This window comes from Panthera leo, chromosome Y (genome assembly GCF_018350215.1).
Source record: "Panthera leo isolate Ple1 chromosome Y, P.leo_Ple1_pat1.1, whole genome shotgun sequence".
Lineage (NCBI taxonomy): Eukaryota > Metazoa > Chordata > Mammalia > Carnivora > Felidae > Panthera > Panthera leo.
Genome location: NC_056697.1, coordinates 1,056,481 through 1,074,880, shown reverse-complemented (window position 1 = coordinate 1,074,880; position 18,400 = coordinate 1,056,481). Strand labels below are relative to the sequence as shown.

At 55.7% G+C, this 18,400-nt stretch overlaps 2 protein-coding genes across 4 annotated transcripts in view; both read left to right on the top strand.

The window, feature by feature from the left end:
* Nucleotides 1-18,400, top strand: part of ASMTL (acetylserotonin O-methyltransferase like) — a 71,656-nt gene that overhangs the window by 16,817 nt on the left and 36,439 nt on the right. The window lies entirely within an intron of this gene.
* P2RY8 (P2Y receptor family member 8) overlaps nucleotides 1-18,400 on the top strand; it is a 37,450-nt gene that overhangs the window by 16,814 nt on the left and 2,236 nt on the right. The window contains exon 1 of one of the 3 annotated variants that reach the window (XM_042926542.1): nucleotides 15,293-15,628. The exons of 1 other annotated variant lie outside the window; for it this stretch is intronic. The gene's annotated coding sequence lies outside the window, so the exon portion shown is untranslated. One more of the 3 variants, XM_042926543.1, reaches the window with a different exon arrangement.

Below are 18,400 nucleotides of genomic sequence, written 5' to 3'. Positions count from 1 at the left end.
AGGGCCGAGGCCAAGAGTCTGAGATCCAGGTAGGGCTGAGGCTGTGAGCCTGAGGTCCAGGAGGGGCTGAGTTTGGGGGTCTGAGATCCATGCAGGGCTGAGCCTGGGAGTCTGCCGTCCACGCAGGGCTGAGGCCTAGAACCTGAAATCCAGGCAGGGCTGAGGCTGGGAGGCTGAGATCCAGGCAGGGCCGAGGCTGGGAGTCTGAGGTCCAGGAGGGGCTGAGTTTGGGGGTCTGAGATCCATGCAGGGCTGAGCCTGGGAGTCTGAGGTCCATGCAGGGCTGAGGCCTAGAAAGTGAGATCCAGGCAGGGCTGAGGCCTAGAATCTGAGATCCAGGCAGGGCTGAGGCTGGGAGGCTGAGATCCGGGAGGGGCTGAGGCTGGGCATCTGAGGTCCAGGAGAGGCTGAGTCTGGGAATCTGATGTCCAGGAGGGGCTGAGTTTGGGGGTCTGAGGTCCAGGCAGGGCTGAGGCTGGGAGGCTGAGATCCAGGAGAGGCTGAGGCTGGGTGTCTGAGGTGCAGGCAGGGCCGAGGCTGGGGTTCTGAGGTGCAGGCAGGGCCGAGGCTGGGGTTCTGAGGTCCAGGCAGGGCCAAGGCTGGGGTTCTGAGATCCAGCCAGGGCTGAGGCTGGGGTTCTGAGATCCAGCCAGGGCTGCAGGTTGGGAGTCTGAGATCCAGGTGTGGCCAAGGCTGGGAGGCTGAGATCCAGTCGGGGCTGAGGCTGGGAGTCTGAGGTCCAGGAGGGGCTGAGTTTGGGGGTCTGAGATCCATGCAGGGCTGAGCCTGGGAGTCTGAGGTCCACGCAGGGCTGAGGCCTAGAACCTGAGATCCAGGCAGGGTTGAGGCTGGGAGGCTGAGATCCAGGCAGGGCTGAGGCTGGGAGTATGAGATCCAGGCAGGGCCGAGGCTGGGAACCTGAGGTCCTGGAGGGGCTGAGTTTGGGGGTCTGAGATCCATGCAGGGCTGAGCCTGGGAATCTGAGGTCTATGCAGGGCGGACGCCTAGAAAGTGAGATCCAGGCAGGGCTGAGGCTGGGAGGCTGAGATCCAGGCAGGGCTGAGGCTGGGAGTATGAGATCCAGGCAGGGTCGAGGCTGGGAGGCTGAGATCCAGGCAGGGCTGAGGCTGGGAGTATGAGATCCAGGCAGGGTCGAGGCTGGGAGGCTGAGATCCAGGCAGGGCTGAGGCTGGGAGTATGAGATCCAGGCAGGGCCGAGGCTGGGAACCTGAGGTCCTGGAGGGGCTGAGTTTGGGGGTCTGAGATCCATGCAGGGCTGAGCCTGGGAATCTGAGGTCTATGCAGGGCGGAGGCCTAGAAAGTGAGATCTAGGCAGGGCTGAGGCTGGGAGGCTGAGATCCAGGCAGGGCTGAGGCTGGGAGTATGAGATCCAGGCAGGGTCGAGGCTGGGAGTCTGAGATCCAGGAGGGGCTGAGGCTGGGTGTCTGAGGCCCAGGCAGGGCCGAGGCAGGGAGGATGAGATTCAGGCAGGGCTGAGGCTGGGGGTCTGAGTTCCAGGCAGGGCTCAGGCTGGGAGTCGGAGATCCAGGCAGGGCTGAGGCCTAGAAACTGAGATCCAGGCAGGGCCGAGGCTGGGGGTCTGAGATCCAGGCAGGGTTGAGGCTTGGAGTCTGAGGTCCACGCAGGGCTGAGGCCTAGAACCTGAGATCCAGGCAGGGCTGAGGCTGGGATGCTGAGATCCAGGCAGGGCCGAGGCTGGGAGACTGAGATCCAGGCAGGGCCGAGGCTCGGAGTCTGAGATCCAGGAGGGGCTGAGGCTGGGGGGTCTGAGGTCCAGGAGGGTCTGAGTTTGGGAATCTGATGTCCAGGAGGGGCTGAGTTTGGAGGTCTGAGGTTCAGGCAGGGCTGAGGCTGGGATGCTGAGATCCAGGCAGGGCCGAGGCTGGGAGACTGAGATCCAGGCAGGGCCGAGGCTCGGAGTCTGAGATCCAGGAGGGGCTGAGGCTGGGGGGTCTGAGGTCCAGGAGGGCCTGAGTCTGGGAATCTGATGTCCAGGAGGGTCTGAGTTTGGGGGTCTGAGGTCCAGGCAGGGCTGAGGCCTAGAACCTGAGATCCAGGCAGGGCTGAGGCTGGGTGTCTGAGGTCCAGGAGGGCCTGAGTCTGGGAATCTGACGTCCAGGAGGGTCTGAGTTTGGGAGTCTGAGATCCAGGCAGGGCTGAGGCCTAGAACCTGAGATCCAGGCAGGGGTGAGGCTGGGACTCTGAGATCTAGGTGAGGCCAAGGCTGGGTGTCTGAGGTCCAGGCAGGGCCGAGGCGGGGAGGCTGAGATCCAGGCAGGGCTGAGTCTGCTTCCTGCCGAGGCCTCTGTCCTGGGCGTGTAGATGCCGTGTTCTCCCCATGTCCTCACGTCCTCATGTGGTGGCTCCTGTGTGTGTGTCTGTGGTCTGACCTCCTCTTCTTCTAAGGACATCAGAGCCCTAGGGATCCGGGCCACCCTGCTGATGTCATTTGATTTAATTACCTGTTTAAAGACCCTGTGTCCAAATCCTGCACATTCTGAGGTCCTGGGGACAGGGCTCCAGGACGTGAATTTCAGGGGGTGGTTGGGGCGGGGGTGTGGGACACAATTCAGCCATCGCAGGGGGGACCCTCAGAAAACAGGCCGTTGTACGTGTTCGAGCTGCTTCCTCGAGAACAGTGAGCGGTCATCCCATGTAAAATGATACTACAAGTATTGAAAGAAAACCAAGCTTCAGTCTCCCAGCTGTTCTCATCATGCACGAGCCCCCATCAAGTGCTGCCCTGAATATGTATTCAGGGGAACCTTTTTTCTGATGACATGTTTTTTAAAAAAAAATGTGTTAAAAATATGTAAAATCCCAGCAGCGACCAGGGAGCCGGCTGCGTAAAAGAGGAACCCCCATGCGCTGTGGCTGTGCCCTGGGGCTCCGCCTTTCGTAACCTCAGTGCGTTTAATTAAATCTGCACATGACAGGTTTTCGTTACAAGCGGCCAGCTGGGTCCCCGGGGGTTGGGGACCGGGTCGAGTGTGCTGGGGGACCGGCGGAGGGGTCCCGCGGCCTCCGTTCCTTCTCCACACGGACAGCCACGTCTGCACCAGGGGGAGGGTCCCCACCGCTCGGCTCTGAAACTCCACGGGGCCGGCTCGCCCAGGACGGTCACCTGTAAGTCATGGGACCCAAGGAGACGCGTGCAAGCCGTGGGGGGCGGGGGGGGGACGCTGAGGCAGGGCAGACCCCAGGGACCCACCTGCACGGGCTGCTCTGTGTCCCCAAAGACGCAAGGTCGCCTTCTTCAAAGATTTTTATTCCAGAATTGTCTGAACACCTGCCGTTTGCTCCTTGTTTTTTTTTTAGTTTTGGTTTAATGGGGGCAGAGGGATGTTGCTTCTGGCTTTTAGGAATAATAGCTAACACGGAGGGAGCACTGACATTACACCGGCCACATTTACGAGGGATTTGTCCCGGACTTTTCTGACACCTAATCCAGGCGGGTGCTCTCATTCCCGTTTTCCTGACGGGGAAACCGAGGCCCTGAGTTAAGTAACGCTTTGGATGGCAAACAACAGAAACTTGAGTCATGCGATCTTAGGTCAACGTGGAAATTGGCAAATGGGTACTTAGACGTCTATGTCAGCTTCAGGCATGGCTGGATCCAGGGGGCCTCGGCTGTCCAGGCCCGGACGTGGGGACCCTGCGGACGCCCTCTGCCTCTTCTGTCCCGGTGTTGTGACTCGTCCCCACACCCCGATGCTCACACCCTGCAAAGGGCAGGTGCGAACTCACCTGGCAGGTCAGGGTGAACTGTGTCAAGTGCACACAGTTCCCTGCCTTTGGGAAAACCAGGGCTGAATAAAGGGGGGCACAGGCGAGGGTCTCGGGGCGGTCCCCTCAGCCCTCAGGGAACGCTCGGCACCCAGTGTGGCCCCAAAAATACCCACCGAGCGCAGACAGCGAGACAGGCTGCTGGACGCGGTGCGGGAGGAGGGCTCAGACAGCGCTTGGCTCAAACCACTGCGTAGGACCCGGGTGCTTTCTACTCGTGGTCAGAAAACGTGGGCCTGGGCTCTGATGACACCTCTCACTGGCCGCTCAGCTTCCTTCGGCCCTCTGTGCCTCGGTTTCCCCACCTTGGGACGTGGGTCCGGGGCGCGTCTAGAGGGACTCTGTGCCTCGGTTTCCCCACCTGTGGGACGTGGGTCCAGGGAGCGTCTGGAGGGACTCTGTGCCTCAGTTTCCCCACCTTGGGACGTGTGTCCGGGGCGCGTCTGGAGGGACTCTGCCTTGGTTTCCCCACCTGTGGACGTGTGTCCGGGGCGCGTCTGGAGGGCCTCTGTGCCTCAGTTTCCCCACCTGTGGACGTGTGTCCGGGGCGCGTCTGGAGGGCCTCTGTGCCTCAGTTTCCCCACCTGTGGATGTGTGTCCGGGGCGCGTCTGGAGGGACTCTGTGCCTCAGTTTCCCCACCTGTGGACGTGTGTCCGGGGCGCGTCTGGAGGGACTCTGTGCCTCGGTTTCCCCACCTTGGGACGTGTGTCCGGGGCGCGTCTGGAGGGACTCTGTGCCTCGGTTTCCCCACCTTGGGACGTGGTCTCTCTCAGAGAAAGCGTTTGCAAACGTGTAGTGTGACGCATGCTCAGGGTGGGCAGACGCCCTCTTCGGGCTCCCTGGCACTCGGCCCATGCCTTCCCCGTCACCCCCGGGACGCGGGCCAGGAAGAAAGCTGTCTGCGGCCTCGGAAAAGAAGGAAATGAGAACAATTTCAGCCCCTGGGACCCTGAACCAGTGCAGGCCGGCTTCCTGGGGGAAAGTGTTACTTAATCAGTGAAGGTGGCCACTCTCAACGCTTCCTCTCGACTCTGGCCCCGCCTGGGGTTCAACCGGCCACGGCAACCGCACACCAGGAGACGTGGGCGGCCAGCTCCAGACACCCCAGCAGTGACCCGAGGGGTGAGGCTGTCTCAGGAGGTGGGGCAAACGGGGGACAGCAGGGAGGACACAGGAGCAACAGCCGGCTGAGACACGGGGAACTAAAACAGAAATGTCTTCAGGCTCCCCCCCCGCCCCGTGACCCACGAGGCATGTGTTTATTGCGATGTCATTCACATCACACACAACTCACCCTTTAAAAGGAGACAGTTCGGGGGGCGCCTGGGTGGCTCAGTTGGTTAGGCGTCCGACTTCGGCTCGGCTCATGATCTCACGGTTCGTGGGTTCGAGCCCCGCATCGGGCTCTGTGCCGACAGCTCGGAGCCTGGAGCCCGCTTCGGATGCTGTGTCTCCCTCTCTCTCTGTCCCTCCCTGGCCCACGCTCCGTCTCTGTCTCTCAAAAATAAACATTAGAAAATTTTAAGAAATTTGGGGCATTTAGCACATTCTCAATTTACCACCTCTATCTGCTTCCAGAACATTCTCATCCCATGGATGGATGGATGGATAGAGATAGATAGATAGATAGATAGATAGATAGATAGATAGATAGATATGATGGATACATAGAAAGATAGGTAGATAGATAGATAGATAGATAGATATGATAGATGGATGATAGATAGATAGATAGATAGATAGATAGATAGATATGATGGATGGATAGATGGATGGAATCATAGATAGATAGAATCATAGATAGATAGATAGATAGATAGATAGATAGCAGACAGATAACAGACAGACATAAATGAACAGATGGATATGTAGATGGATGGACAGATGGATGGACACATAGACAGATACACATACATACATACGTACATACATACCTAGATAACAAATGTAGATGGACAGATGCCTGGATAATCTAGAGAGATTCAGGACTTCACACATTCACGTGAACTATTTCCCCCTCAGTTGCCTCCTTTCAACGCCCAGTCCACCAGCTTACTTGAGAAAGACGTCACTTGTTAATTGAACCCTCCTTCAGAAGGAACCAGCCCTCCTAACACCTTGGCTTTGGACTTCTGGCCTCCAGAGTCGTGAGAGAGAAAGTCTCTGTGGTTTGTAGTGCCCCCCCATGTGTGGTCATGTGTTGCCGTAGCCACAGGAAAGCAATACTATCCCGTCTTCCAAGGTGGCAACTGGGCTCACAGAAGGAGGTCGCTGCCCGGAGGCCATGCACCTCCCACGGACAGAGCTGGGATTTGGACCCAGTCTTGCTAATGAAGCCCACCCCCGCCCTGAGTCTGGGCCACTCATCACCGGGCCATCCTGCCCTCATGGACTCAAGCAGGGCAGGCTATAGATTTCACATGGAAACAAATGTAAATGGGTCCATTTAGGGGATTTTCCCCTCCCCCACCCCCAGTCAGCCGTTTTCCTTCGACTCATTTCATGACACTGCTTCTCTGATGAAACAATAAAGTAAACATCTAATTTCATATAAATTTTAACTGTGGATGGGGGGCTTGCAGAAGACTAGTTTCAGTTAGTCTTTGTTAAGTAGGATGATGAATCATGCATTGAAATCAGGCGATCAAAGGTCAAATATGTGAGCTAAATGTGTTCCAGCTTCCTACCCATTTACCTAGACTATCCATCCACCTATCCATCCATATCTATCTATCTTCTATCTATACATATCATCTATCTATCCATCTATTATCTATCTATCCATCCATCCATTCACCCATCCATTATATCCATCTATCTATTTATCTATCTATCCATCCATCCACCTATCCATCCCTCATATCTACCATCTATCTATCTATCTATCTATCTATCTATCTATCATCTATCTATCCATCCATCCATTCACCCATCTATTATATCTATCTATCTATCTATCTATCTATCTATCTATCTATCCATCCATCCATGCATCCATCCATCCATGGGTGAATCCATCCATGCACCCATCCATTCTATCTATCTATCTATCTATCTATCTATCTATCTATCTATCCATCATCCATCCATCCATTCACCCATCCATTCTATCTATCTATCTATCTATCTATCTATCTATCTATCTATCTATCCATCCATCTATTCACCCATCCATTATATCTATCTATCTATCTATCTATCTATCTATCCATCCATTCACCCATCCTATCTATCTATCTATCTATCTATCTATCTATCTATCATCTATCCATCCATTCACCCATCCATTATATCTATCTATCTATCTATCTATCTATCTATCTATCTATCCATCATCCATCCATCCATTCACCCATCCATTATATCTATCTATCTATCTATCTATCTATCTATCTATCCGTCCATCCACCTATCCATCCCTCATATCTACCATCTATCTATCTATCTATCTATCTATCTATCTATCTATCATCTATCTATCCATCCATCCATTCACCCATCTATTATATCTATCTATCTATCTATCTATCTATCTATCTATCTATCCATCCATCCATGCATCCATCCATGGGTGAATCCATCCATGCACCCATCCATTCTATCTATCTATCTATCTATCTATCTATCTATCTATCCATCATCCATCCATCCATTCACCCATCCATTCTATCTATCTATCTATCTATCTATCTATCTATCTATCTATCCATCCATCCATTCACCCATCCTATCTATCTATCTATCTATCTATCTATCTATCCATCCATCCATCCATGGGTGAATCCATCCATTCACCCATCCTATCTATCTATCTATCTATCTATCTATCTATCCATCCATTCACCCATCCTATCTATCTATCTATCTATCTATCCATCATCCATCCATCCATTCACCCATCCACTATATCTATCTATCTATCTATCTATCTATCCATCCATCCATTCACCCATCCATTATATCTATCTATCTATCTATCTATCTATCTATCTATCCATCCATTCACCCATCCTATCTATCTATCTATCTATCTATCTATCTATCTATCCACCCATCCATTATATCTATCTATCTATCTATCCATCCATCCATCCATTCACACATCCATTCTATCTATGCATCCATTCATCCATCATATCTATCCATCCATCATCTTTATTTATTATCTATCTATCTATCTATCTATCCTTCCATCCACCCATCATATCTATTATCTATCTATCTATCTATCTAACTATCTATCAACCATGTATCCACGTATCCATCTATCCATCTGTCATTCCATCTTTTATCTGTCTATTTATCTAGCCATCTGTCTACCTATCAATCATCTATCAATGCACCCATCCATCTAACAGTATCTGTCATCTATTTACCTATCTGCCTAACACTATTGCCCATTACTCATCTATCTGTCCCTATCGTGTATTTGTTGATCTGCATATATATGGATACATCTGCACGGTGCCCGAGAGGGTTTACTATGGTGACTTTTTTTTAAAAGACCCTTCTCTAGAACCCGAACACTTCCTGACATCACCTGGAGGTGCACCTGTGTCTGCCTTCATCGTCATGTTGGGGAGGTCTTCACGTCCACAACAGAGAGGTTTAAACACTGTCTGGAAATCAGGGAAATGTGTATACCCAGGGCACGTCATACTGAAGGGCTCCGGTCCCCAGGGGTTTGAATACAGCGAACAAGGGAGGGGACTCATCCTCGGGGTCAGGCAAATGCGAGACCACGAGGATGCCTTGGCCTCTCCTCAAACGTTCCTTGCCCGGGCTTTCTCCTTGGTAGCTTTGCTGGGCACGTTGCTAGAAACCGCAGGGGGACAAATCACCCTACTTATGGTTAAAGTATTCTTTGGCAAGTTAGCATGTCAACCTACAGAAGAGATTTGAATGAGCATCTCTGAATAGAGGACAACATTAGCGAGTTGACCACATACCCCTCCCCCACCTCCGAAACTCTATCAACTCTATCAAACTCTATCACCTTCAAACTCCATCGAAACTCTATCAACCGGCTCAACACGCTCTCTCCAACATATTCTCCGCGTTTGCCCTTCTGGCTCCGTCGGGGTCGAGCGCGCCTGAAACTCCTGTTATGTGCTATTTCCAACCTACCACTTCCCGGCAGGTCCCCAGCGCCCAGGCCTGTCGGCTTTAGTTTCACAGAATAGGGCTTCACGTTAATTAATGCCTGCACGCAGTTGCTTCCTGCCCTACAGACGGAGGCTGGTGTGGCAGGTGCCACTCAGACAGCACAGCTGAGAAACTCCTGCGTAGGGGGTGAGCCTCGAAAATGGAAAAAAAAAAAAAAGCAAGAGAGACAGAAAACAGCGTAAGGCAGACAGAAAGCAAGGGGCGTCTTGCATTTCAGAGAATCCGGTCTCTGGCTGGTCAGCCAGCCCTTTGGCTGTGCCCCGAGTCTGGGTGGGGGGTGGGAAGAAAAAGACACAGAAGCGAAAGGACCCTGCTGTCTTGCAGGAGACGGAGATTAAAATCTGCACGCTCCACACTCGTTTGGACAGACAACGGCATGCAAATCACCCGTAATTTACGGTGCACTCGGGTTGCGCAATGCAGAGCGAAACAGCAGAGAGGAGGCAACACCACCACACGTGTGCCTGTGCGCTGAGCACCGACGGCTCTTGCACTGTGATCTGAGCACTCGGCCAGGTCCTCTGCCCCTCAGCCCCCAGCTGTCCCCGTAAACTGCGTTCTGTCACCTCTTTGAAGTCTTAGAACACAGGGTTCACTCGGAGGCGATGCAGCGGTCATGTGCATCTCAGGTCTACAGAGACGGGGGCCTCTGCAGGCATGGGCGGTATCCTGTCAGACTTCAAGAGGACGCCGTTACCGCCTCCAGGGTGGCCACGAGGCCACCGGTGATGCAAAGGCCCCCTCAGAATGCCCCTCGCTGACTGACGACCGTTGTACATCCTCAGCGGGGTTTGTCGTTGCCAGTGGTTTCAGACCCCAGTCATTCCGATACCTGTCTGGTGGCATCTCGTTGTGGGGCTGATGTCCCCGTCCCTGGTGACACATCGTGGCCGGTGCTTCTGTGCTAGCCGAACGTCTCCTCTGGGGACGTGTCTGCTCAGGTCTGTTGCCCAAGTTTCAGACGGGGGTCTGTTTGTTCTCTTACTGTTGAGCTTTAAAAGCTCCTTGAATATTTCACACAACTGTTTTTGGTTTAGACACGTCGTCTTCTCTTGCAGATATTTTCTCTCAGTCTGTGGCTTGTGTTCACAACACTCTCTTGACATTCTTTTGGAGGACTGTTTCATTTTGATGAAGCAGGTTTATCCGCTATTCGTTCCACGGATCGTCCCTTTGGCATCCCGTCTAAAAAGTCATCACCGCGGCTTAAGATTATCCAGATTTTCTCCCGTGTTAGTTCAGAGGAGTATTAGCCTTTTGCACTCTACGTGAGGTCTGTGACCCATTTTGAGTTATGTTTTTTGTGAAGGGTGTCTACATCCTCGGGGTTTTGGCGGGGCGGGGGGGGTCAGGGAGGGGTTGATTTTTGGGTTTTGTGTATGGATGTCCCGTCGCTCCAGCCAGATCTGTGGAACAGACTATCTGTGCTCCAGTGTTTTGCCCTTGATTTTTGTCAAAGACCAGTTGGCTGTATTTATGGGGCTCTGTTTTGGGGGTCTCATTCTGTTCCATCGATCTATTTGTGTATTGTTTTGCCAACACCAGCCTGCCTTCATTTCTGTTGCTTTGTAGTTAAGTCACGAAGTCGGGAAGCACGAATCTCCCAACTCTTGGTCATTACAGGTCTCTCGCTTCTCCAGACAGAGCCTAGGATCAGTTGGTCAATAGCCACATCTTGTAAGGGGACATTGGGATTGCAAGTTATCTCTCCTCTACCCCACACAGGCCTTTGCACGTTAACGCGAGGGCTTGCAACCCCAGCTGGGGGGACAGTCAAGTACAGATGGCTGGATGAGTGAGCCTGGGGATCTCTCAGGTACTGTCATTTTCTGAGAGTTTGTGATTTTATGTCATGTTTTCTTAGGCCCCCGTCTCATACGTTCTCTCAGCAGACACCAAGCCTGGGTTAAGAGCACACACGATGACAATCCCTGTGTGTGACAGCATGTGAGGAACGATTATAATACAGCTTGCCAACAGCCCCAGGATGACAACTGGAAAATAACAATAAAATTTCTTACAGCAGTCAGAAAAGAGGGAGGAGATTTTACAGTCACAGGGTGCAAAAGATACCTTGCTTAAGTATAAAATACAGAAGATATCACAGGAACATTTTGTGACATAAAGATATGAAATGTTAACGTGACTTGAAACACTGCCAACAAAATTAGAAGGTGGGTGGGTGGATGAATAGGTAGATGGATAGAGATGATGGATGGATGGATGGATGGGTGGATGGAAGGATGGATGGATAGATAGATCGTAGATATGACAGTTGGATAGATAGATATGATGGATGGATGGATAGATAGATGATAGATAGATAGATAGATAGATAGATAGATAGATAGATAGATATAGGTATGGATGGATGGGTGGGTGGATAGATATCATGGATGGATGGATGGATGGATGGATGGATGGACAGATGGATAGGTACATATATAGATAGATGATAGATATGATGGATGGATGGACAGGTAGGTAGGTAAGTAGATAGATAGATAGATAGATAGATAGATATAGGGATGGATGGATGGATGCATGGAGGATGGATGGATAGGTACATATATAGATAGATGATAGGTATGATGGATGGATGGATAGATAGATAGATAGATAGATAGATAGATATAGGGATGGATGGATGGATGGATGGATAGATGGATATGATGAATGGATGGATGGATGGATGGATGGATGGATGGATGCATGGATGGATGGATAAGTACATATATAGATAGATGATAGATATGATGGATGGATGGATAGATAGATAGATATAGGGATGGATGCATGGATGGAAGGATGGATAGATGGATATGATGAATGGATGGATGGATGGATGGATGGATGGATGGATGGATGGATAGGTACATATATAGATAGATGATAGATATGATGGATGGATGGACAGGTAGGTAGATATGATGGATGGATGGATGCATGGATAGATAGATACATATATAGATAAATGATAGACAGATGAGTCTGGGTGGAGCATTGTGTCCTCTACAGGCGTTGAGCAGTATCCCGGTGTCCCCTGATGAGTCTGGCAAAGTATCCCGGGTGAGAACCCCTGGGCTATGTGGACTGTCACCCCACCAGTACCTTTTATCCATCTAGGTGACCTGTCCTTTTCCTGAATCAATAATCAAAACGGTTTCTGTCCTCTCCCATGGCCGGCTCGTCATCTGTGTTACCTGGAAATCCTACTTTTCTCATGCTTGATCGTTTCTTGGAAGCCCTTCCCTTTCTTTAATGAAGGACGATTGTGGTTCGTATCATTTCTTTAGCTTGCTGGAGTCTGTTAATGAAACCCCTTCCCTCTTTTTTTTCATGCCTTCGTTTCCCAGAAATGTGCTGTGACAAATTACCCCCACACTGGGGGCTGAAACAGCACAAATGTATTCTGTCTCATCTCTGGGGACCAGAAGTCTGAGGTCAAGGTGTCCACAGGACTGATTCCCCCTGGAGCGTCTAGTCTGTTCTGTTCCTCAGTCCATCTTCTCTGCTTCCAATACCACGTGACCTCCTCTCCATGTGCCTGTCTGTGTCCAAATTTCCCCTTTCTATAAGGACCTCAGGCATATTGGAGTCAGGGTGGGACCTGACAATGGTCAGGTTTGACAATGGCCAAAGACCCTATTTCTAACCAAAGTTGCATTCTGAGATGTGGGCAATTAGGGCTTCTACATATGAATCTGGTGGCAGCGTGTTTGAGCCCATGACAACCACAGGCTTTCTTGTGTCTTTACTGAGTTGCCCATGGTTGACCAGAAAACCCAATGCAGCTTCCTCCCCCGGGGTCACATCATAATATCGGCCACGTCCTGGGGCTGTGGGTGAAAGGCGGTCTCCCAGACAAGACTGCTGATAAAGGCACACCGCTTCCTGCCGTCCGTGTGCGAATGGCCAGACTGTGTGGGTGTCATGGTCAGACCCCAAAGCACGGTCTTCCTGCCTCCGCTGATGCACACTGGGCATCCCGGGGAATCTCTCCGAGAACGTCCCTCGGCAGCGGTGGGGAGATCACCGTAGCCGGAAGCACCACCCTGGGATTCACCGAGGATAAGCAGAAGCTGGGTGGAGGGAGGGCCTCCGGGGGGAGGCTCTCCTGCTGGTGACGCCCCTGGAGAAGCCACTCGTCACGGATGCTTATGCTCAACGCGGTTCTGCCCATTGGTTGAAGGCGCGGGGCCCAGAAGATACTGCAAACAGCTCTTAGGAAAATTCTCCTCCTGGACACCTTGCAGTGGGTTGCATGGGGGTCCCCAAAAGACATGGCCCCCAGAACCTATGAATGTGATGTGTTGGGAAACAGAGTCTTTGCAGATGTCATGAGGGGTCTGAGATGAGCTCATCCTGCATCAGGGGGGGCCCTGACTCCAATGGCAGGTGTCCTTGTAAGAGACGGAAGGGGACACACAGACACAGAGGAGAAGCCACGTGAAGGCGGAGACAGAGACGGGAGGGACACGGCCATGAGCCCAGGGACGCCTGGAGCCCCCAGAAGCTGGAAGAGGCAGGAAGGACCGTCCCCTGGAGCCTCTGGAAGGAGCACGGCCCTGGCCGCCCTGGATCTCCGACTTCCGGTCTCCAGAGCCAGGAGAACATGAATCCCTGTGGTTTTAAGTCCCCGGTTTGTGGTCACTTGTTAGGACCTGCTCCAAAGTGTCTCGCCTTCATCGGGTCACGGCCGAGTGACTGAACACCCACTTGGGTTTTCCAACCTCACCAGGCCTGCAAGGTGGTGGCACTTTGTGGGGCTGAGCCTCCCACGGCTGCCACAACAGAGCCCCACAAACCGGGCCAGCTGAAAACCCAAGACACGGAGGAGGAGAGACCAGCCCACAGTGTGGGGGACGGGGGGCGGCGGCTGGCTCGTGGCTTCCTGCGGTGGGGACCCTCTGGCGGCCGCAGTGGGCTCAGCACCTGGGACAGCTCCCAGCACTCCGGAAACGCCCACACACGGGGAGCCCGACGGAGACCTCCATCCCACGTGTCCATCCATCAGCGGTCGTGCCTGCAGGGGAGTGGGACTCAGCCATGAGAAGGCACCGGGCTGTGCCCACTGCCACCCCAACGATGGCACCTGGCGCCTGAAACTGTGACACTCAGTGAGGGGAGCCAGACATACGCGGGCCACCCCGCGAGTGATGCCTTTTCCGTAAAACGTGCAGAGAGGGTCCGGCGACAGAGACGGGAATTGGGTTCGTGGTCGCCTGGGTCGGGGAGGGGGCCGCGGGGCGACGGCCTGGGGGTGTCGGGGAGGGGGGCCGCGGGGCGACGGCCTGGGGGTGTCGGGGAGGGGGGCCGCGGGGCGACGGCCTCGGGGGTCGGAGAGGGGGACCGCGGGGCGACGGCTTGGGGGGTCGCGGAGGGGGGCCTCGGGGCAACGGCCTGGGAGGTTGGGGAGTAGGGCCGGGGAGGGGGTCGCGGGGCGACGGCCTGGGGGGTCGGGGAGGGGGGTCGGGGAGGGGGGCCGGGGAGGGGGGCCGCGGGGCGACGGCCTGGGGGGTCGGGGAGGGGGGCCGCGGGGCGACGGCCTGGGGGGTCAGGGAGGGGGGCCGGGGAGGGGGGCCGCGGGGCGAAGGCCTGGGGTGGGGGAGGGGGGTCGGGGAGGGGGGCCTCGGGGCGACGGCCTGGGGGGGTCGGGGAGGGGGGCCGCGGGGCGACGGCCTGGGAGGGTCAGGGAGGGGGGCCGTGGGGCGACGGCCTCAGGGTTCGGGGAGGGGGGCCGCGGGGCGACGGCCTGGGGGGGCCGCGGGCGACAGCTCCGGTCTGCGGGGTTTCCTTCAGGGGCGACCAGGACGTTGCGGGGTTGCACTGTGCCTCGGACGCTTTCGGCACGTGAACCACACCCATGACGCCGTTAAGACCAAAAGCAAAAGCGACGCGGAGGCCGTACCCCCACCCAGGACGGCACTCGGCCTTCAGGCGCTCAGGCCGCCGCGCACACCGTGACAGGCTGTCCCTCCCGCCGCCTCCGAGCGCCCGGCCCGCGGTCTCTCTGCAAGGGTCCCCTGTGCGCTCGACCGTGGGGGTCTTTGCTCAGTTCCTGCAATTTCCATCCCGCCGTCCGCGGCTGCCGGGTCCAAACCACAAGTGTGCGCGTTACAGGCGCCGGGTCCACCGGGGTTGATTTCTTTATTAATCACCCGTGGCGCTCAGGGGGCGGCCACCCCGCAGGGACCCAGACGCCCCGAGGCCACAGCTGGTGCTCTGGAGCACGCAGGGGGCCGCGTGGCCTCCCGAGATGACAGAAGAAACACGGGGGGGGGGGGGGAGGGGGTCCGGCGGGCAGGGTGGCTTCTTGGTGACGCGCTGACGAGCCAGCGGCCGCACACACCTCTGCTTTCAGTGCCGTTGCGCACCATGCAAATGTGTGCACCTAACCGGCCGCCACCTGGGGGACGACAACAATAGATCCCCACGTCCCCCGCTCGGTGAGCAGAAACGGAGACGATGGCCCCCCAAAGGCCGCCCTCTGCTCGCAAGCCCAGGGCCCCGTCCGGCTCAGGAGGGTCGCCTTCCAGCCTGCGGTCCTGTGCCCGGGACCTGTGCTCAGACGCCTGCAGTAGACACGCGGACACGCACGTCCGCTAGAGCTCACAGCCGCGTCCTCCTCCCTCACCGTCCGCGCCCTGCAAGGTATGGCTGTCTGTCCGCTCCCCACGCGTGTCCCTCCGCGGCTCCCGCGGGGACCCCGGGACCCCATGTCCCTTTGCGTCCTGGCGCCTAGGCCGGACCGAGGTGGCCCGGGAAACGGGCCCTTCCCCCGCCCCCGGGTGCTGGGGGATCCGCACCTGAGCGTGCCTCAGCGGTGCAGAAAGCGTCACAGTCAAAGTGAAACTCGGGGCCATTTTTAAACTCGTTTTGAGGAACCTCTTTCCGCGGATGCCGGTGGCAGATGGCAGGCCTTCTACGCAGGAAGAAACGCCATCTCAGGGCACGCGGGCTCGACAGGGCAGCTGCAGATCTAGACGCGCTCCGGAGGCCGTGCGCTGGCCTCCCCGGCACGTGAACCCTGCGCGTCCTGCTGGCCGGCGCCCCTGCCATGGCGGGCGGGCGCCCCTGTGACCAAGCGGCCCGCGCCCAGGCCAGCCGCCCTCGGGGAGACGCAGGTCGCTGGGAGCAGCGGGGACGCCGCTGGGCTTTCCGTCCCAGGGTCAGACTGGGAGCCAACAGTCACAGCCGCCTGCGGAACAGCAAGCAGGAACCCGCTGTCAGACCCCAAGCGCCCGAAGGGAGGAGGACAGACCTCAGCAGCCCCCCCCCCCCCACGAGTCCCAGACCCTCCTCCCGCGGGCCGTTCGCCGGGCTCCCGGGAAAAGACCTGCTCACGTTGCCCTGACCTGCTCTGCGCTCGAGCCGGGGCCCCCGGTTTCTGCGTGAAGGCAGCCAGAACCAACGGGGGTTGGAAAAACCGCACACAACTGGTCAAACGGGGCAAAGAACCAGAATACGGGCTCTGGGATCTGCGCTGAGGGGAATAGACACCCGTGCCCATGGCTGTGACGGCCTGAGGCCATCACTATAATGGTAGTGGGGCTCCCCGTCCATAAGAAGGCCAACACAGCAGGTGATGCCCTGAGGCCATCAGTGGAATGGTAGTGAGGCTCCTGGTCCGTAAGAAGGCCAAGATACCAGGTGATGGTGTGAGGGCATCAGTATAAGGGTAGTGAGGCTGACAGTTCACCAGGACAGCAAGACATCAGGTGACGGCCTGCGGTCATCGGTATAACAGTAGTGAGGCTCAGGTTCACCAGAACAGCAAGACATCAGATGACAGCTTGAGGCCATCACCATAATGGTAATGGGGCTCCCAGTCCATAAGAAGGCCAACACAGCAGTTGATGCCCTGAGGCCATCAGTGTAATGGTAGTGAGGCTCCTGGTCCATAAGAAGGCCAAGATACCAGGCGACGGCATGAGGGCATCAGTATGATGCTAGTGAGGCTGACAGTTCACCAGGACAGCAAGACATCAGGCGATGGCCTGCAGCCATCAGTATAACAGTAGTGAGGCTCAGGTTCACCAGAACAGCAAGACATCAGATGACAGCCTGCGGCCATCGGTATAATGGTAGTGAGGCTCAGGTTCACCAGAACAGCAAGACATCAGATGACAGCCTGAGGCCATCAGTATAATGAGGCTCCCAGTTCACAACAAGAATGCCAAGACTTCAGGAGACACTACAGCCCCACTGTTAACCGCCCTGGGCCCATGCAAACCCCAGCTCTACGCTTGCCCCTCCTGGAACCTCTGAGTCCCGTGTGTAAGATGTGAACGTGACACCAGCCTCACCACTTCCTGGCCTTGCAGCAGGGACCAGGGAACGCCCTAGGGACTCTGTGATGTGCGGTGTCCACAGTGAGGGCGGGTCACGGTGACTCCGGGATCACAGGACCTCACTGCAATCACAGTGGGAGCGGTGCCTGCCGCAACGGCCTGAGGCCATCAGTATAATGTCTGGCTTAGCTCGGGCTGCTAGCACCGAATCCCAGAGACGGGGCGGCTTCGGCAACAGACATCCATTTCTCACGGTTCCGGAGGCTGGACGCCCGAGATCCAGGCTCCAGCCTAGACGGGTTCTGGGGAGGCCTCTGCCCTCAGCTTGCACACGGCCCCACACCTCCGAGGAAACTTGGGGGTTCCAGGACGCATCTTCAGGATGCTTTACGGGAAGATTCTGTGTGACGTTGAGCATCCATCCCTCCGTGGGGGCGGAAGAGGTCGGGATCGGAAGTCAGTGGAAGAAACACACGCTCACGACGAGTTCCGTGAGCGGGGGAAGGTTTGCTCAGACCCGCCTCATTAGCCGGCTTTCCACACTCGCGGCTGTCCCGGGGAGGGCAGCACGGTGCCCTGTCCTCACGCCGCTCTCCGTCAGGCGGTGAAACCTCACGGCCAAAGCAGCTGACGGAGGGGGCTGGGTTTCCAGGGTCCCAGCGCCCGTGCACGGGTGTCTGCGACCCAGATCCCCCGTTCCCCTCCGTGAGGAGCTCCAAGCCTGGCCGTCAGACCTCGGGGAGCACCGGGCGGGCGGCATGGGGGACCTGCCCAAGTCCCGGTGAGCCCGGCAGCAGGGCCTCGACCTGAGCCCTGTCTCTGAACCCCTGGGCTGTGCAGCATTGTCTGTGGCAGGCCCCAACGTGCCGGCTCCCCGTTGCAAACATGCTGTGATGAAAACTAGTATGTGGGGACGGGCCGTGCAGACGCCCAGAGCAGCAGGGCTAAAAGGGGACTCGGTAACCACTTTATCAGAGAAAATGTCTGTGTGAGAGCAAACAGGAAGCCGTTGGGGGAAGGCGGGAGCTGTGTGACCTTGATGTGAGTGGAGGAAGGAGGTCCCGAGGCAGGGGGTAGGTGCCCTGATTGCAGAGGCCCTAGGGGGGTGGGGGGGGTGTGCGCACAGCACGTG